The sequence below is a fragment of the Sarcophilus harrisii genome, chromosome 6 (assembly GCF_902635505.1).
Source record: "Sarcophilus harrisii chromosome 6, mSarHar1.11, whole genome shotgun sequence".
In the NCBI taxonomy this organism is placed as follows: domain Eukaryota; kingdom Metazoa; phylum Chordata; class Mammalia; order Dasyuromorphia; family Dasyuridae; genus Sarcophilus; species Sarcophilus harrisii.
The window spans coordinates 163,070,594-163,088,525 of NC_045431.1; the positions used below are offsets into that span (position 1 = coordinate 163,070,594).

The 17,932-nt window shown below is 38.5% G+C and overlaps 1 protein-coding gene across 8 annotated transcripts in view; it reads right to left on the reverse strand.

Annotated features, from left to right (window-relative positions):
- Nucleotides 1–17,932, reverse strand: part of RUFY3 (RUN and FYVE domain containing 3) — a 127,749-nt gene that overhangs the window by 86,997 nt on the left and 22,820 nt on the right. The gene's annotated exons all lie outside the window — the stretch shown is intronic.

The window sequence follows — 17,932 nt, forward strand, 5'->3', positions numbered from 1 at the left end:
TTTGTATTCTGAACCCATCTGGAGAATCCTACAGACCATTTTTCAGAATAAGGCATAACTGCATAAAATATATATTTAAATTACTAGATGTCCCCTATGTTTTAATATAGTTTTAAATTTGCTAAGATTAAAATCTCAGTAAGACTTTGGGGATGCCTGACATATATACATATGCATAAAATAAAACGCATAGGGATTACAAAGTCTGTTAAGAGTGCAAAATGATTATTAAAATAAAAACAAGCTACACATCCCTGAATATTAATTCTTGACCACCTCCAGAATGTTAAAGAAACTAGCCAACATGGCATAAATGAGGTTAATTATCAAAGATAATTTACTCTTATCTTGAATGTCATGAATTTTTTTTTAATACTATTTTCCCAGAGTAAAGAGGAAGCTTTTAGAATAAGAAGTAGAAAATAAAGGGTTTTTTTTGTTTTGTTTTGTTTTTGTTTTTTTAAGGAAGCAAACCTGCCTTCAACATTGGCCAAGCTGGGGATCTTGAGCCAGGAATGGAGTACAGCTTGTCTTATTACTCAGGGTTTATTTTGCTGAAAAGCTTTTTTTCTTTCCTTTTCTTTCTTTTAAAACTCTTTTGTTAAAGGGGTTGGGGAAGGGACGTATGTGGACATGAAGTTAATAAGTTTTTGTGCATATAGTATATGTATATGTGTATACACACACACACACACACACACATATTAACAAATGAAGCTGAGACTGACTCAAGCACCAGTTTAAGTAAGAAAAAACACTTGAATTCAGCAAGTGATTTGGCTCCACCCCAAGCCTCCCTCTCTTTTAGGGGAATTGTATAAACAGGAAATCTGGAGTGATTTTAATCAGGTCATGATCTGCTTACTGAAAGCAGACCTAGATTGAAGTGCCTGCCTGTCACAGACTGGCAAGGAGACCCTACCCAAGTCACTAAACAAGCACAGGGCTTGAAGGCAGGAAATCAGAGAAGATTCTAATCTGTCTCAGTGGCAGGATTTTCCTAGATTAACGAAATTACAAGTATAATTCCTCTCCCAATCCTTAACTAACCTGGAAGCAAGATAATACCTGGCAGGCCTCTATCAAGAGACTATGTCCTTATAACAAAGCTTCTTAAACTGCAGGTTGAGATACCACATCAGGTCATACAACTGAATTTGAGGGTGATGTAATTATTATGATCATTTGTTTATCTATTTTTTACATGGAGTCATGTAAAAGTTTCTGGGGCAAAAAGGGGTCATAAGTGGAAAAAATTTAACAAGCCCTGTTCTAGAGAATATGAAAATTAAAATAAATTCCAAATTCAGATTAAAACTGGAGTAAAAGGTCAGGATAGCACATCCTATGGTGTAGAATATCGCACTTCGGAAAATCTATTTAGGGGCACAGCTCAGACTGGGAGGACAGGCAAGGATGGAAGTTCTATCATATGACTACTAATGATTTGGAATTGCCACACTCCTCTAACCACTGATTTACTAGGCAGATCACAACATTACAAATCAGAAAAATAGAATTTAATTTCTGGTCTTTACTTCAGTGTGCATTAGTTTCCTCCTATGTACTAGGGCAATAATCATGCCATTTACTTATCTGCAGTTTTTAAAAAGTACTTTCCCAGGGACCTGTATGCCCAAAAATGTTTGTGGCAGCCTTTTTCGTAATAGCAAGAAACTGGAAGTTGAAGTGATACCCATCAACTGGAGAATGGCTAAGTAAATTGTGATATAAGAATATTATGGAATATTATTGTTCTGTAAGAAATGACCAGCAGGATGATTTCAGAAAAGCCTGGAGAAACTTATATGAACTGATGCTGAATGAAATGAGGAGGACCAGGAGATCATTGTACATGGCAACAATACTATATGAGGATCAATTCTGATGGACATGGCTATCTTCAACAATGAGAGGATCCAAATCAGTTCCAACTGATCAGTGATGAACAGAACTAGCTACACCCAGCGAAAGAACACTGGGAAATAAGTGTGGATCACAACATAGAATTTGCTTTCTGTTGTTCACTTGCATTTTTGTTTTTCTTCCCAGATTATTTTTACCTCCTTTTTAAATTTGATTTTTCTTGTGCAACAAGATAACTGTGTAAATATGTGTGTGTATATGTATGTATTGTATTTAACATATACTTTAACATATTTAACATGTATGGGACTACCTGCCATCTAGGGGAGGGGGTGGAAGGAGGGGAAAAGTTGCAACAGAAGTGTTTGCAAGGGTCAATGTTGAAAAATTGCCCATGCATATATTTTGTCAATAACAAGCTATATTAAAAAAAAAAAAAAAAAAAAAAAAAAAAAAAAAAAAAAAAAAAAAGTACTTTACCACATGGGCAATAATTAACAAGCATGCTTCTGGCAGTAATTATGGTACCAATCATGCTGGGCTGCCCCTGTCCCTTTTCCTCTTGGGTGTCCCCTTTCTCTTCATCTTTATGTCACTCTTGGGGGCAGAAGAGGTGCTTCTTCTGCAAGAGCCCAAGGCTCTACAAGGGCTGAGCTCCTCTGTTCTTCTGGTTCATTTTCAGCTGCCTGCACACAAGTCCAAGTGTCCTCATCTTGTGGGGAAATTGCTCTGGTGGTTTCCCTCCACTAAGACCAAGCCCATCAGGAGGGGCTGACTTCAGAGAGGGAGGGTTGAGCAGCCACCAGCCACACGCCCTCCTCCAGAGTCATCTAGGTCCAGCCATCCAGACACAGGCCAGAAAAGTGAAGATAGTTCTGGATGCAGGGGGAGAGCCTGAACTTCCTTGACCCTCCTATCCATCTGTCCTGTCCCCTCAAGCTATCATCCACTATCTTGCAAGATGTAAAACATGAGAGTCATCTGTAAAATGGGGATAACAACAGCACCCACTTCCCAGGGTTGTTGATAGATTAAGATGAGATATTTGTAAAAAGGGCTTTGCAAATGTAAAGATCTACATAAATGTTAGTTAGTCTAATGGCCAGCATTATTTTCCATCCCTTTTCACAATCCAACTCCTTAGAAATGCCTCCTACTCTTGTAGCCCATTTCATTTCTTCTCAATCCTTGGCAATCTAGTCCTGGTCTCACCAAATGAAACAGCTCTCTACGAAGTTTCCAATAATTAATCTTTCTTTTTTTTTTTTTTTGGACCATTCTTCATCTCCCTCTCTACTCCCTCCTCTCAGTATTATCATGACTCCTCTCCATCTAGATTCTCTAACCATGTCTTTCCAATCTCCCATCCTGGATTAACTTCCCAGTCCCTCCCTGTGTGGGTACCCCCTTTATTGGATCCTCTTCTCTTTCTGTGCTCCCTCTAGGAGACTTTGGCTGCAGCCACAGACCTCATCATCTCCATCTGAAGGACGGCCATATTCTATGTCCATCTCTAGTCCCCTGTACTCCAAATGCACCCCGAGATGCTTGGAAAGGGCATCCTTTAAGGACCTCAAACACAGTATGTTCCACAATTGCTCCCTTTATATATACACTAGAGGTTTCCAACTGTATCAAATACATAGTCCTCTGTCTGGCATTTAGAGCCCTTCAGTCTGGCTCTAATCTACCCTTTTCCCATACATCCCAAATGACTGCCCTTTGTACTCTGGAGGCTTTGTCACCCACTGCAGCTCATTTCCTATCTCCACACTATCTCAATGAGAGGACGCAGGTTGTACCCCCATGCCTCTAATTCAAGCCATCCTCCCCTTCCTTACCTATGCCTAGAATCCCTGGTTTTTTGCAGTTTAGGTCAAACTCACCTTCCATGTGAGAATTTTGCTAATTCCCACACTTGGTAGTACCTCCCCTGTCCTAGTTATTTTGCATTTTATGTATTTTTGTTTCCCTCACAGCTAGTAGGATGCTGGTGATTGGAGCCTGGTTTTTCTAATGCAGAGCCTAGCAGAATGCCTTCTGATTGGCAGATTGAGTCCCGATAGCCTCATGCATAAAGGACAGTACTTGTTCTACGCACAGAGTGAAATCACCATTTAATATTTTCCTAACATATTCAGTGAGGAATGCTTAGCATGCACCCCCTGAAACCTTAAGTGATTTAAAAAAAAAAAAAAAAACACCTCATATTTACTAGAAAAAATTTCCTATGGCAAATTCTCCTTGAAGGCAGCATGTAGCATAATCTAAAATTATTTGATTGAAACATGAGATGATTTTAACAGACCAAATTATCTGTCTAATTTGTTTACTTTGGGGGAAGAGAGGAAGGGAGGAGAGTGGTGAAACAGACCTATGATTTATTGGCCCAGGAACGTCCAAAGAGTAAAAATTCACTTTAGAGCTGAAGACTGCCCCTTCTCTCTGTCTGGAGGACTGTGAATTGAGTGAGTAGTCAAGGATCACACAACCAGCAGGTGTCATAGGCAAGACTTGAACCCAGCTTTTCCTGGCAAAAAGACCAGCTTCTCTAATGGCCTCCGTTTTATTTGTTTTATTTAAGTTTTTATTAATTTTTTTTAAAAATTCTTAAACACTAATCACAGATAATGGATGGAAGAAAGCAGTCTAAGAGCTGGTAAAGCTACTTGGATTGGGATAAACAAAAGCTAAAGGTCATTCAAATATGGGACAAGGGATAAAAATCTTTTTTTTCCTTGTAGGGAAGTACATATGAGGAGATTCTTTTTCAGTGCAGATCTGCAGTGTTTTGCAACCTAGTTTTGGAAAGTTGCCTAGTACACTGAGATATGAAATGACTTTGAACCCTCACTTCCTAACCTTGTAGCCAGCTGTCCTTCTGCTAGGTCAATTCTCCCTACAGTACAAATGCAGCTGCAACAGCAGTTTAAGAAGATAACAGTACAATAGAAATGGCCATTTCCATGATGGAGCTAAATAGACTTAACAGGGTGGCTGAATTAAACTGAATGCCAAGGCTAACCAGACAATTATCTATCAATTACATGGTAGCTGGGCCCACATTAAACATATTTCCTAAGAAAGAAATACATGTTTTGGTAGTCTAAAAAGTCAGGAATATAAGAAATATCTAATTTCTTTTTTTTCTGACAGAGTAACATAACTGGAAAATTAGGGGACTGCTATATAGTTTACCAAGATTTTAGTAATAACATTTAACCATTTCCATGACACTCCTGGGAAGTGGAGAGAGCTGATAATTAGGTGGATTGTGAACTGGATGAAAGAATGGTCAATAATGGGTCAATGTTGACTTGAAATAAGGTCTCCAGGACAGTGTCCCAAAAGATCCAGACTTACCCCTAGGCCATTTAAAATTTCTAATATAATGACAAAAGATACTGAAAGCATACATAAAAAATTTTCAGATGACACAAAGCTGGGAGAGATAGCTAACCAACTAGATGAAGATCAAGATCCCAAAAGATCATGACATACCAGAGTCCTAGACTGCATCTAATGAGAACTTCAATAGAGCTAAATGTATTGGAGAACAAAAAGAGATTCAATTTCACAAGTACAAAATGGAGAATACCATTAAGCACTCAAGTGAAAAAGCACTTAACAGGAATCAATACTGTAACATGAAATCTGTTAGTTACAGAATATTCTTGCTAGATAAACAATCAGGATCATGAAGGGTATTCATGCTATATATATTTAGGCTTGTCAAGAAAAGTCTTGAAAGGCCTATGGATGTCCCTTGACACCCATTTAAAAGAAAGTTCCATGGAAACGGGGTTATATTTGTTCCCCTTGGTCTTGGGTAAATTAAACAAATGATTGTAGTGTCAAGGAGGCAAATTTAGACTTGAGATGAGAGGGAACTTTTAGACTACTGGAGTGCTCAAAAAAGAGCCATAATAATACATAAAAATGAACAACAATGAAATAAAAGCACTTGCTATGTGCCAGGCATAGTGGTAAGCTCTTTATAATTATCATCTCACTTGATTCTCACAAGTCATAAGGAAACTGAAGCAAACAGGATTAAGTGACTTGCCCAGGGTCACAAAACTAGTGTTATTAAGTATCTGAGGCTCAGGTCTTTATGACTCAAAGCCCAGCATTCTACCTACTTCAGAACCCCACTGCCAGTAGTACAAAGGAACTCTGTAAAGTGTGTGTACTTAATCGAGGCTCCTTTCACATTTTAGAATCACTGTCTGATGGCAAGAGGTGACAAATACTATTTTTTTTCCCCTTTGGGCTTTTTTTTTTTTTTTTAACATTATAAAATACTGCACATCGAATTTAGCAAAGCTTTTGCCAAGTCCCCGGTGCTGCACTTACAGAAAAGATGGAAAGCACAAACCCTACAATTAGGTAAATGCAGAATTTTAAATGCTTAAGAAATGAGTGTATCCAACAAACCAGAACTGGATTTCCACAAACCAATTTCCCTGCAAATATCATAGCTACCAACAGAACACAATTCATAGGATGAAACAAAGTGATAATAAGCAAAGAAAATAAAGGTACCATAAATAGCATTAACACCTGCAGCAGCTGAATTGCTCAAAATGATGCCAATGATGTATAATATAATCAGGGATAGAAAATGCTGCAGCATTTCTGAGGATGGGAACAGAAAAACAGAGGGTCACACTAGCTAGCCTCTTGCTCTTTCTGACGGTAAAGGGATACCCATTCAATTCTATCCAACCAATATTTATAGGCTAGATCACTTACCAAACTGTCTGTCCCCTAGGATTCTGCCCTGGTCCTTCTCCTCCTCCTTCCTATACTATTTTACTTGGAAAGCTCATCAGCTCCTGTGGATTCAGTTCTCATTTCTATGCTGATGATTCTCAAAATCCAGCTCTAACTCTAGTTTCTTATTTCCAACTGTCTTTTAAACATTCCAAACTGGAAGTCTCATAATCACCTTTTCAAGGAATGTCCAAAATTCAACTGACATTTTCTCTTCCTAACTTCCCTATTAGCATCCTCCTAGATAAGCAGGCATACAAGCTAGCTGTCAGCCTCTACCCTCCCTCACACTGTATCCAATCAGCTGCCAGATCTTGTTAATTCTACCTTCACAACATCTCCTGTATCCATTGGAGTTCTTCCTGACCCTGCTACCACCTTCGTTTCATCATTATTCCAACAGCCTGTTCATCAGTCTCAGCGTCTCAAGCTGACTCAGCCCACTCCAGTCCATCTTCTTCAAGGGACCGTGTCAAAATCTTACTCAGGATATTGCTCCCTATTACCTCTGGATCCGCTATAAAATTGTTTGCCTTTTAAAGCCCTTCCTTTCCAGGCTTCCCCACATAAAATCCCTGGTTTTCCACAGTCTGGCCACTTCCATGGGCAGGCTCTCATGTCTGGATTCTCTCCCTCCTCGTTTTTGCCTCCTTTAAGCCCCAGATCACATCCTACCTTCTCAAGAGGCCTTTCCCAGACCTCCTTAATCTTAGTGGTTTCCCTCTAAAACCACCTCCAATTCATCCTGTCTAAATCATGTCTATGGCATTTATAATTACATGAATCTCATAAAAGAACTCCATGAAAACTGGAAGGGTTGGGCTTTTGGGGGTGATTTGTATAGAAGATAATGAAGCCCCTACTAACTGACTGGGGTTCCTATTCTCTTGGGCTGCCACCTAACTCTGCCCAAGCGGGGCTGTCACTCTTCTTAGTTCTGATACCAAGACACAAATTTCAGTTCTGGCTTTTTCACTGGCTAAGTGACTTTGGGCAAATTACCAAATTCTGTAGGCCTCAGTTTCCTCATCTGTAAATGCAAAGGACTAGACAAGGTAACATCCCAGGGTCCTCTCAGCTCATGATCTGAGACCAACTTTTCTTTTTTTTCTCAAAAGTATTTTGTTTTTTTCAGTTACATGTAAAGGTAGTTTTCAACATCCATTTTTGTCAGACTTTGAGTTCCAAATTTTTCTTCCTCCTTTCCTTACCTCCCCCTTCCCCAGGAGAGCAAACAAAATGAAAAAAACAAAACAAAACAAACAAACAAAAAAAAAACCCACAAGAAAAAGCAAACAAAAGTAAAAAGGTGAAAACAGTTTGCTTCGATTCACAGTCTCCATAGTTTTCCCTCTGGAGGCAGATGGCATTTTCTATCCTAAGTCTTTTGGAATTGTTTGACCAACTTTTCTAAAGGAAGGAACTGGAGACCATCCCACTCACTCACTTTTTTAGGGAGCCTCCAGCCTAACTGGCAGAGGAACAATTTTCCTCTCAAAAATACCAGTGACATAGGGGCTGTGCCCCTACTTGAGAGTGTCACTCAGTTCACAGTGGGATAAGACACAGTGAGATAACTTCCAAAGCCTTTTTAAAGGAGCACGTCTGCAAAGACACTTTTTGGAAAGTTCTGGTTTAATTACAACATGGGTGACAGTCTGAAAGAACACTGGCCAAAACCCAATGACTAAAGAGTGGGCACTTTTAGGGGATTAGTGCCCTATTTAGCAATAATGAAAGAAGGGGGAAGCTGACCTCCGGATTGCTTCAGAGTTACAAAGCATTCTACATCCATTATTTTTGTTATTGTTCAGGCACGTCTAACTCTTTGTAACCTCATTTGGAAGCAGCTTACCATTTCCTCCTCCAGCTTATTTTCCAGATGAGGAAACTGAGGCACAACTCTGTGTCTTGAGCAGGGTCATACAGATAAGTAAGTATCTGAGGCCAGATTCCAACTTCTCCACTCCAGGTCCAGCACTCTCTCCACTCCACCCTCTAGCTTCCCCATAATTATTTTTGTATTTATTAAAAACACTTTTCATTTTCAAAGCATTCTATATGCCTCATTTCATTTGGCTCTCATAAAAATGCTATGAGCCAAGTACCACAAGTACTAGTTTAGGAATGAGGAAGCTGAGGCTAAGAAGGTATAAATGATTTGCATGACCTAACAAGCTTTGAGTTGGCTCTTTCTATTTTATTCTATTATCTATTTTGGACGAGATGAGATGCCTCTAAAAATAAATTACTTGTACACACTAGTTTCCCTTCAAATAGGTAAAATTCAACTCAATGTGTCTTACCATGTGTATTTCTATTATACACTAAATAATGAGTAATTAAATAAACTAAATATGGAAACATATTTTGCACAACTATTCATACACAATATCAACTGGGTTGCCTTTTCAAAGACAAGGGAGGAGAGAGGAAGAATTTGGAACTCAGAATTTAAAAGAAAAGTATGTTAGAATTGTTTTTACATGTAATTAGGAAAATATTTTAAATTTTAAAAAATAAGCTAGCATTTACATAGCATTTTTCAAGGTCTGCAAAGTGCTTTACAAATATTATCTCATTTAATCCTTATCACAAGCCCTAGGAGGTAAATGCTGTTACTATCCCTATTTTATGGATGAGGAAATTGAGGCTGTAAGAGGTTCTAAAGACACAGAGCTAATAGTTTGTAGCTTTTTATGTACGTACGTAGGTACACACACACACACACACACACACACACACACACACACACACACACACACAGAATGCCTCTCTGGGATGGGAAAGAGAAAGGATAAGGGAATATTTCAGAGATCTAAAAAATTCCCAGCAGCCAGAGACATAAGTGAAGAAACTCAAGACTTAAAAAAAAAAAAAAAGTCATTTAAAACAAAGGTACAAAAAACAAAACAAAACCCAGTTCTCAAAAAAAAAATTTGGCAGAAGGTAGAACCATCTTGAAATGCTTATGAAAGAAAGGTGTGGGCAAGGCAAAAGGCAATTAGGCAAAGGAAGCATCTTTCAGTTATGCTTCTGACCCCCTCCCCCCCATCAATATGCAATGCATATGCTTGTATACCTGCATACATAAATGTATGTATTCAGACACACACAAAATAGATGCAGGCCTTGTTCTCAAGGACTTTACATTAAACAAACCTAATTCTTTGAGCATATAATAAAAACATGCTTTGCTACCTAAAAAAGATATAGAGAAGCCATGATGTATTTTTATTTTTAATGAGAAAGTTAATAATGCCTCATGATAGAGTACCTTCCTGAGGATTACATGAAACACAGATAACCTACTTAGCTGGAGAAAAATGAGAAGGCTTTTCTTAAAGTAGATGAAAATTCATATTGGCTGACCCAGATTCAACTTAGAAAGTCACAAATTAACATTATGTTGTAATGTATTTTTATTTATTTTGTTAAATACTTCCGAAATTTCATTTTAATCTTGCTCAAATCTAGGATAAATTACTAACACTAGAGGTTGACACCCACCAAAGGATACAGAAAAACACGGGTTGTAACCCTAGATTTCCGGGGAAAAAAAAAAAAGTATAGATTTAGTTTTAATAAAAGTTCCTTTTTCCTATACTTACACAAAGGGTGCAAGGTTTTTTTTAAGTGCCCAAATCAATTACAAATCACAAGTATTGGTCAGGCATCAATGGCAAGAAGAAAACAGAGGAATTGGGAATGGTGTTAACAGGGGTCAATTTTAAGTGTTGCTGTTCACAAATCACTGAAACTTGTCCTAAGTTTTTTTTAAAGGGATGATGAATACACTTCAAAAGTTCATTTCAAAGTTTTTAACTGGGGATCCTTCCAGAATCCTCTTGTACCTGAGACTTCCCATCTTATTCCTGAGGCATAAGTTAATATGAGCAGGGGCAGCAAGGTTAGAAATGCCTCATGAAGATCCAGCAGGCAACAAAGAACACTACTCCCCAGGCTGTGCTAATGAAACAAGTACCTTACAAAGTCTAAAAGGCACTGGGAAGTATCTGGTGACAATATAGTATAACTCAACTAAAACTACCAGGAGCCTGAAATCAGAACCCTTCTTACTGTAGATAAAATGGCCTATGACCTTGAAACTCCCCTATCTTGGCTGGCAGTCCCACATATTCCAGGAACCCTACCTTGGGTAATTTAGAAAGATAAAGGTGACTTTATCCAGACTCATCCTCCCCAAGAAAATAATATTCCTGAGATATTATGAAGAAAGATCCTAAGGGTTTATCTATTCTCCATTCCTTTTTTCTTTTTCTCCCTTTAAATAAGGATTACCAAGACAGGATTGACTTTTAATTCCTAAAAAATTTTTTTCTCTCACAAGAATCTAATCCAAGGAACAAATAGTTGTAAAATCTCTCTTTTCTGATCCAGAAGAGCAGAGATACCAAGAATCAAACTTTCCAATATAAATAAAGCCACCCCATACCTCATTGTGCCCTGCTTTAATTAAGTTCTTCATACATAAAACAAATACCATGAATTATCTGCTTTATTCACTGAGTATTTCCTTTAATAATTCACTTAAAACTTCCTCTAAATAGCTTGATTTTCCTGCTGTCATGGATTTTTACCTATAAAATGTGGCCTATTATGGCAGCTATAAATTCTGATTATGCAACATAATTCCATCATATAGTTGGGCCAAATTGTCCTTGCTACTTCCTATACAAAATTCTCAGGGTCTTTGCACAAGCTACCGTCCCCTCCCCACCTTCTTGGATTCAATGTCAGTCAGTCTACATATATTGATGCTCATATGTGGCAGGTACTGTGCTAATAGAGAGGCATTCCTTTCTCACCTCTTGGAACCCCATCTCTTAAAGACCTTTCTTTAAAGGCTACCCTTTAGCCTTACAATTGTTTCCTAACCTCCCATTCTCAGGAAAAAAAATTACCATATCTTTTATATATTTTGCTTTTATATGGATACATTAGTGAAAGAATGTAAGGTAGTCAGTCTTTATCTTTATATCCTTAATAGATTGAAAGAGCTCAAATCTGGCCTCAAACACATCTGGTTGTGTAACCCTGGACAAGGTCTCTTATTTGCCTCAGTTTCCTCATCTGCAAAATAGGCATAATAGCACCATGGACAGCTAGGCAGCACAGTGGATAGGGTCAGTCAGGAAGACTCATTTCCCTGAGTTCAACTGTGTCCCCAGACACTTACTACCTTTATGTCCCTAGACAGGTCACTTAGCTCTTTTTGCCTCAGTTCCTCATCTGTAAAATGAGTTGGAGATGACAAACTACTCTAGTTATCTTTGCCAAGAAAACCTCAAATGGGGTCACAGAGAATAAGCCACGACTGTAAAATGACAACTACAAATTGCACCTACCTGCTAGGACAGATCAAAGGGGACAATACCTATACAGAGGTTAGCACAGTGCCTGGCACACAGCCATATAAACGCTAGCTATTATTAATTATTGTCTAGCACTGTAGCCGATTTGCAAAGGAGGCATTTTATTAAATGCTTGTTTAATGCTCATGGCACTTCACAAAGCTCTGAATCTATTACATATAGTTCACTTTTACTATTAAGTATAAGTTCAATATTTATGTTCAAAGACTTCCTGATGATTTTGCACTTATTTTACTAATAATAGGAACTAGAGAATTCATATGCTCATTTGAATGACAGAAATTTAAATGCCTTAGATTATGGGGGAGTCGGGAACGCTAGAATGGGAATCAGTTTTCAATTCCAACCTAGAGTTAACTACCCACCAGCTGAAGAACCTGAGACAATCAAACAATAATTACTCTCCAAGTGCTAGTCAATTAGGGCTCTGGTCCCTGTAAGAGGGGGTTGGCTGAAATGGATCTTAAAATCCTAGACTTTAGGTTGCAGGTGGTTTTGATTTTATAGCCTTTCTTTGGAAGTGACTCTTGTAGATAAGAGTGGAAAAAGCCACAAATACCAGTTATTGGGAGCTGCAAATTAACAACCAACTGCTCATTAAAAATACTCATCCTTTCCTCTTGGCCTCATCTAACAGCAGCCCCCCACCCCTGAGTGACTCATAATTTCCATTTCATCAATCGAACTTCAGACCTGCTCTTAACATCCTCCTTCCTTATTACAATACCTATGCTCAGGCCTCAGACCCGAGAGCATAGCCTCAGGCTAATCTTGTGTTTTATAATCTTGCTGTGCTTTTATTATCTTACTTCTTTAAGTAACTAAATTTTTGTAACCCCCCCCCCCAAAAAAAGAAAAAAGAATGGAGAGGAAGAATCAAGAGCTAGCAAAGCTTGGCTTTAAGTCCTCAGTACCTTGCTTTCTTTCTCCCTCTTCAGCCCTACCTCCTCCCTCCTCTCCCCCCAAATTTAAACTGCAAAACTTATTTATTCAAGCTCCTTCATTAAACTATTTAATAAAGTCCTTGAGAGCAAGGATTGACTTTCTGAGAAATTCCAAGACTTGGACTAGAAAAGACTCTAGACTTTTATTTTAAAACAAGGAAAATTTGACCTTTATGTAAGCAGTTTATCCAAATTCACCCAAGTAGTACCAAAGGTTGAAATGCATATCTTCAGAATTTGGGACCACCTTTGCCAGATGGAAATTTCAAAGAAATGGATTTAAGCTAGCTTCTTAAAAATTAAAGAGATTCTCCCCAAGTGGCTTCAACAGGTTACAGACAAGTCTCCCTATTCTTGGAGGAGAGTCATCCTCACTCTTTCTGTGGATTTCTTTTTGGTAGAAGTTGGACTACCTAGACTGTTGAGATCTGATAATTCTGTGATTCTTTGACCACAACCCCAGTGCTCTTTTTACATGTTCCCACTGGTAAGACTCAGGATCTTCAGGACACTGTTTACTCCCATTCACACTGGCATTCCTTTTTCTATATAGGTCAAACATGACATGACATGCTCATATTGGGCAACAGTCCCGTAATTAAACTGAATTCCATTACCTATCCCATTTCGACACACTCTTGATGCCAGCATCACAGACTTTATTCAACAATGTTTGTGTAAGCATGTTCATCAATTCACACGTTTCCCAAAGCCATTCTTGCTTATCTTAAGCCTATATTACTAATAATATCAAAAACCATAGGTTTTTTTGAACAGAAGTGAGACATACAGAACAATGAAATTAAGATTATACACAGCACCAGTACAAAGAATGTCTTAAATAAGGTAAGAGACTAGAGGTTATGGAGAACTTTGAGTTCACTCAAAATTTAACTGTCACTAAATAATCAGGGTAAGAAACAACAAAGACTAAGGAAAGAAGAGTATGGTGGAATGTTAGAGAAAGAAAAGAGCTGAAGACCATATCAAGGTTTCAAGTGGAGGAAAATGGGGAGAAGCTGGTATCATTCATCAGAAACAAAGGTGAATCTGGGAGAAAGAGGAAGAAAAGACGTTGAGTTCGAGGAATACTGACTTAAGGAAGTTATTGAGACCTCCAAGTGGGGACACAGTCAATGGAAAATAAAAGGCTAAGGATCATGGCTAGAAAGACAGATGTAGCAACTGACAGTATTAAGGTGACAAGGCATTAATGAATAGATGATACTTCCAAGGTAGAAGCTGTAAAAAGGGGGTCAAGAAAAAAACTTGAGGATTGCCCAGTTTTAAGGAGAACAATGAGGACCAATAGGATAAACATGGAACCCGATTTCTAACACTACACCTCCTTTTGAATGGAAGAACACAATATACTTTTGTCTTTTCAAAAGCAATACAATTATCATTACTGATACCAAGATGTTTCAGTATTTCATTCTTTACCAGCACCTTAAAAGGAATTTGGGGGGGGAAAAAAAAAACTTAAGCTTTCCCTCCCCCCCCAACATACAAATTGCCAATTAAATCTAAAGGACTAATTGAGTGACTAAATCATCCCAGTTGAAGTTTTCTGGTTTATCATTTGCTAACACAAAAGATCATAGGACTATATGAAGAATGAATGAAAAGGCATTTTATTAAGCCTGTGGGGATACACATAGAAAAGGAAGACAGTCCATGCTCTCCAGAAGTTCATATTCTTGTGGGAGGGAAAGGTGCAGGTACAAGGTAGATAGTGAGTCCCAGGCCCTTGAGGATGGTAGGAAAGAAGTCCCTCATGCCTCTTCTGTTAACATGCTTTTCACTGATAACAAGCTAACTATTTCCATTTGATGTTGGTGACTGTGGTAGGTAAGAATTCTTTTCAGGGTCTTCAGTAGCTGTGATTGAAACATCCACTGCTACTGGCAGTCCCCATCTCCATCAGGGTCCTGAACACGATTGGTGGGAACACTTGCCCATCTGTGGCACATGGTTTGTAGAGTGGGAAGAAGGGGGTCAGCCTTCTCCCCAGTCCCCTGATGGTTGCAGGGTCTGGGAAGAACTGCTATTCCCAAGGCTCTGGAGCTATCTCTTCTGGGTGTGAAGGGGGATGGTGCCAGTGGTTTGACTCACCTGGCAGACACCACTTCCTTGGGGGTGCCCTGCTGAAACTGGACAGGCTCGTCCTTGGGAGGAGTGACTAGCCCTGTCCCCTGGTATTAGAGAGAGCTGGAAGGAACCTCAGAAGTCATTTTGTCCAATTCCTCATTTTACAGATGAGGAAATTGAGCTCCAGATAGGTTAAAGAGTCTTGACCAGGTAGTCAAGTGGTATTGCTGGGATATGAACGCAGGCCTTCTAATTCTAAAACCAAGGTACTTTGTTCGTTCACTACACCATTCTGACTGTTTTGGGAGAAAAAACACCCAAAGCATCACTCACTATGAAATCCCAATAATGAAGATTTCTTCCTCCACCCCCATGTCACACCGAGAAAATTTTACTCCAAGAAATCCAATTGAAAATCAGGTTCAAACTAGCAAAAAGTTCATAAAAACTTCATTAATTCATGTTGACCTCAGTTTTTATCTCAGCAATGGTTTTACTACTATAATTATTGTATGGCTCTTTAAAGGTCAAAATTTCCCCATTTTTCACATTCACAAAAACAAATAACAAAAATTCACAGACTATTTGGTAGTATCAAACAGACCAGAGTTCAGATTAAAACATAATTGGAAAATATTTAACAAAACAAATAAGAATAAATGAAGATAAAATAAAAATACATAAAATACATTAGAACAGAAATAATATTACATTTTAAAACTAAATCAACATTTGCCCAAAGGGATAAACCAATTTGTGGCCCCTTTCCTTTCTATTTGAGATTGATACCAATGTTTCAGAAAACCACCAGCTGTTATTTCTACCCTGAAATTACAATATATCCCTATGTTCAAAAATTGTTTTCAAAAAATTTAAAAAGTATATATATATATATATATTTTCTTTTGAATACATTGTAATGAAATCTGTTTAATTAGGAACATACATACATAATACTGTGATAAATTGGATATAATTCAAATTTCTCTTCTGAGTGGTATGAACCGATACCAAGAGGGACTTGGCCATCATGAATATAAAGTCCTGGGCAGATACCACCAAAACCTAAGGAGAAAAGGTGATTTCATTGCTTCTAGCTGAAGGCTGGATTTAAGAAAGCAGGAACTGGGAACTAGACAGCTGTTTAAGGTGATGATGTCAAAGAGAACAGGGTCTGGAAAGCAGAACCAGGGTTTAAGACACAAACCTGATGGGTGTTTGGGCAGATATAAAACACCTCTCAAAGGGAACATCAAAAACATTTTTGCTTGAAGACTTGTAGATCAAAAGGGCTTTAACTTGAAAATGAAGCAGAAGAGAAAACCTCGGCCATAACAATTTCTGAGTAAGATACCACATGGAACAGCAGGCATGAAATGGGAAGAAATGTGAGTGGAGGAGGCCAGGAATTCACAGAAGACAATATCCAGGAAAAGGGGCAATTATAATACTCATGGCCTCAGATTTCTATACGCATTCATGTAGAGAATACAAATGCGTATAGAAATCTGAGGGCATGCGTACTATTGACAATGAAAGCACATAACTGGTATAAAAAAAAAAGTTGGTTATAAACCTGGTAAAAAAAAATCTGATAAAACTTTATGAAAGAACAAATATTACCTCATAGATATAACTGCAACTTGGTAGCATCAGACCCACATCTGGAAAACTGCAATGGACAGTAAACCTTGTTCAAAAGGCGCAAATGAGAAAATGAATAGAATCATTATGTCGACGAGATTTAAACTCCAGTGTGGAAATCTAAGCATCAGAGTTTGGAGGACCCACAGAGAGGGAAAGAGAAGTAGCCCTCTAGTGGCAGGGTAATTGTAGAATGTCCAGCCAGAAGGATTAAAATTGGGAGTAAATTCTAGGAGCAGATTGAGATCGTGAAGCATTAGTATTGGGGAACGTGAACTATGAACTATCCATTGGAGGTTTTTCTATGCTCAAAAGAGTAGCTGAAGAGTCCTTGACCATTTCTCTTTGATTGCTTCATTATTCTTCAAGCAAGGACCAGAGGTATCTCCAATTCCAGACCTGCTTGTGACTTGTATAAAGACTAGGATATATGGTGGAAATTTTTAGGAAAAAAATTATATATCCTTGGAGGCTACAACAGATAAGAAAGCAAAAGCCAGGCAGTTTGAGGTGCATCCTGGATTTGAAAGAAGCGATTTTAGAGACTGCAGTAGAGAAGAAAGGGAAAAGCCAACAGTCAGATTGCCCTCTAGGATTGGGGAAAGCAGATTTCAGAAATCAGGAAAGGACCAGGAAAGATCCCAATGCAGACAATCTCATGCAGCATGTTAGCTAGAAAATCACATGTTATTATTAATTATGGCCCCCTGAGGCCATCTACTTCCACTCCTGATGCAAACATAGGTCAGACTTCTCCTCAGATGGAGCAACCCTTCAAATGTGTCTATCTCTTCTTCAACTTCTACTCTAGGTTAAGTATCATCAGCATGACTAGCCAAAACCTGACCTTGAACTTGAGAGAGGTGGATGGGATCCTCCTGAGGATTGCCCTTCTGGGAGACAGCACTCACCGACTGGAGAGTGTCACCATACTGGACTGCAAAAGGGGGACTTCAAACTCTCCTATCAGGAAAAGTTAAAAAGAACTTAAGAAGTTTTACAGAAGGGAAAAAAAACCACATCAGGGCAGCAGGCAGCAGTAGTATGGGAGTGGGATCTATTTTGTCCCAGAGGGCATGCTGGAGCATTGGGCTGCAGCAAAGAGAGGCAGGTCTGAGTAACTTGTTAATGATGATAACAGTACTTTAATAAGGTTTATAAAATGCTTCAAAAATATCTACTTCAAGAGGTAGGTACTATTATTATTCCCATTTT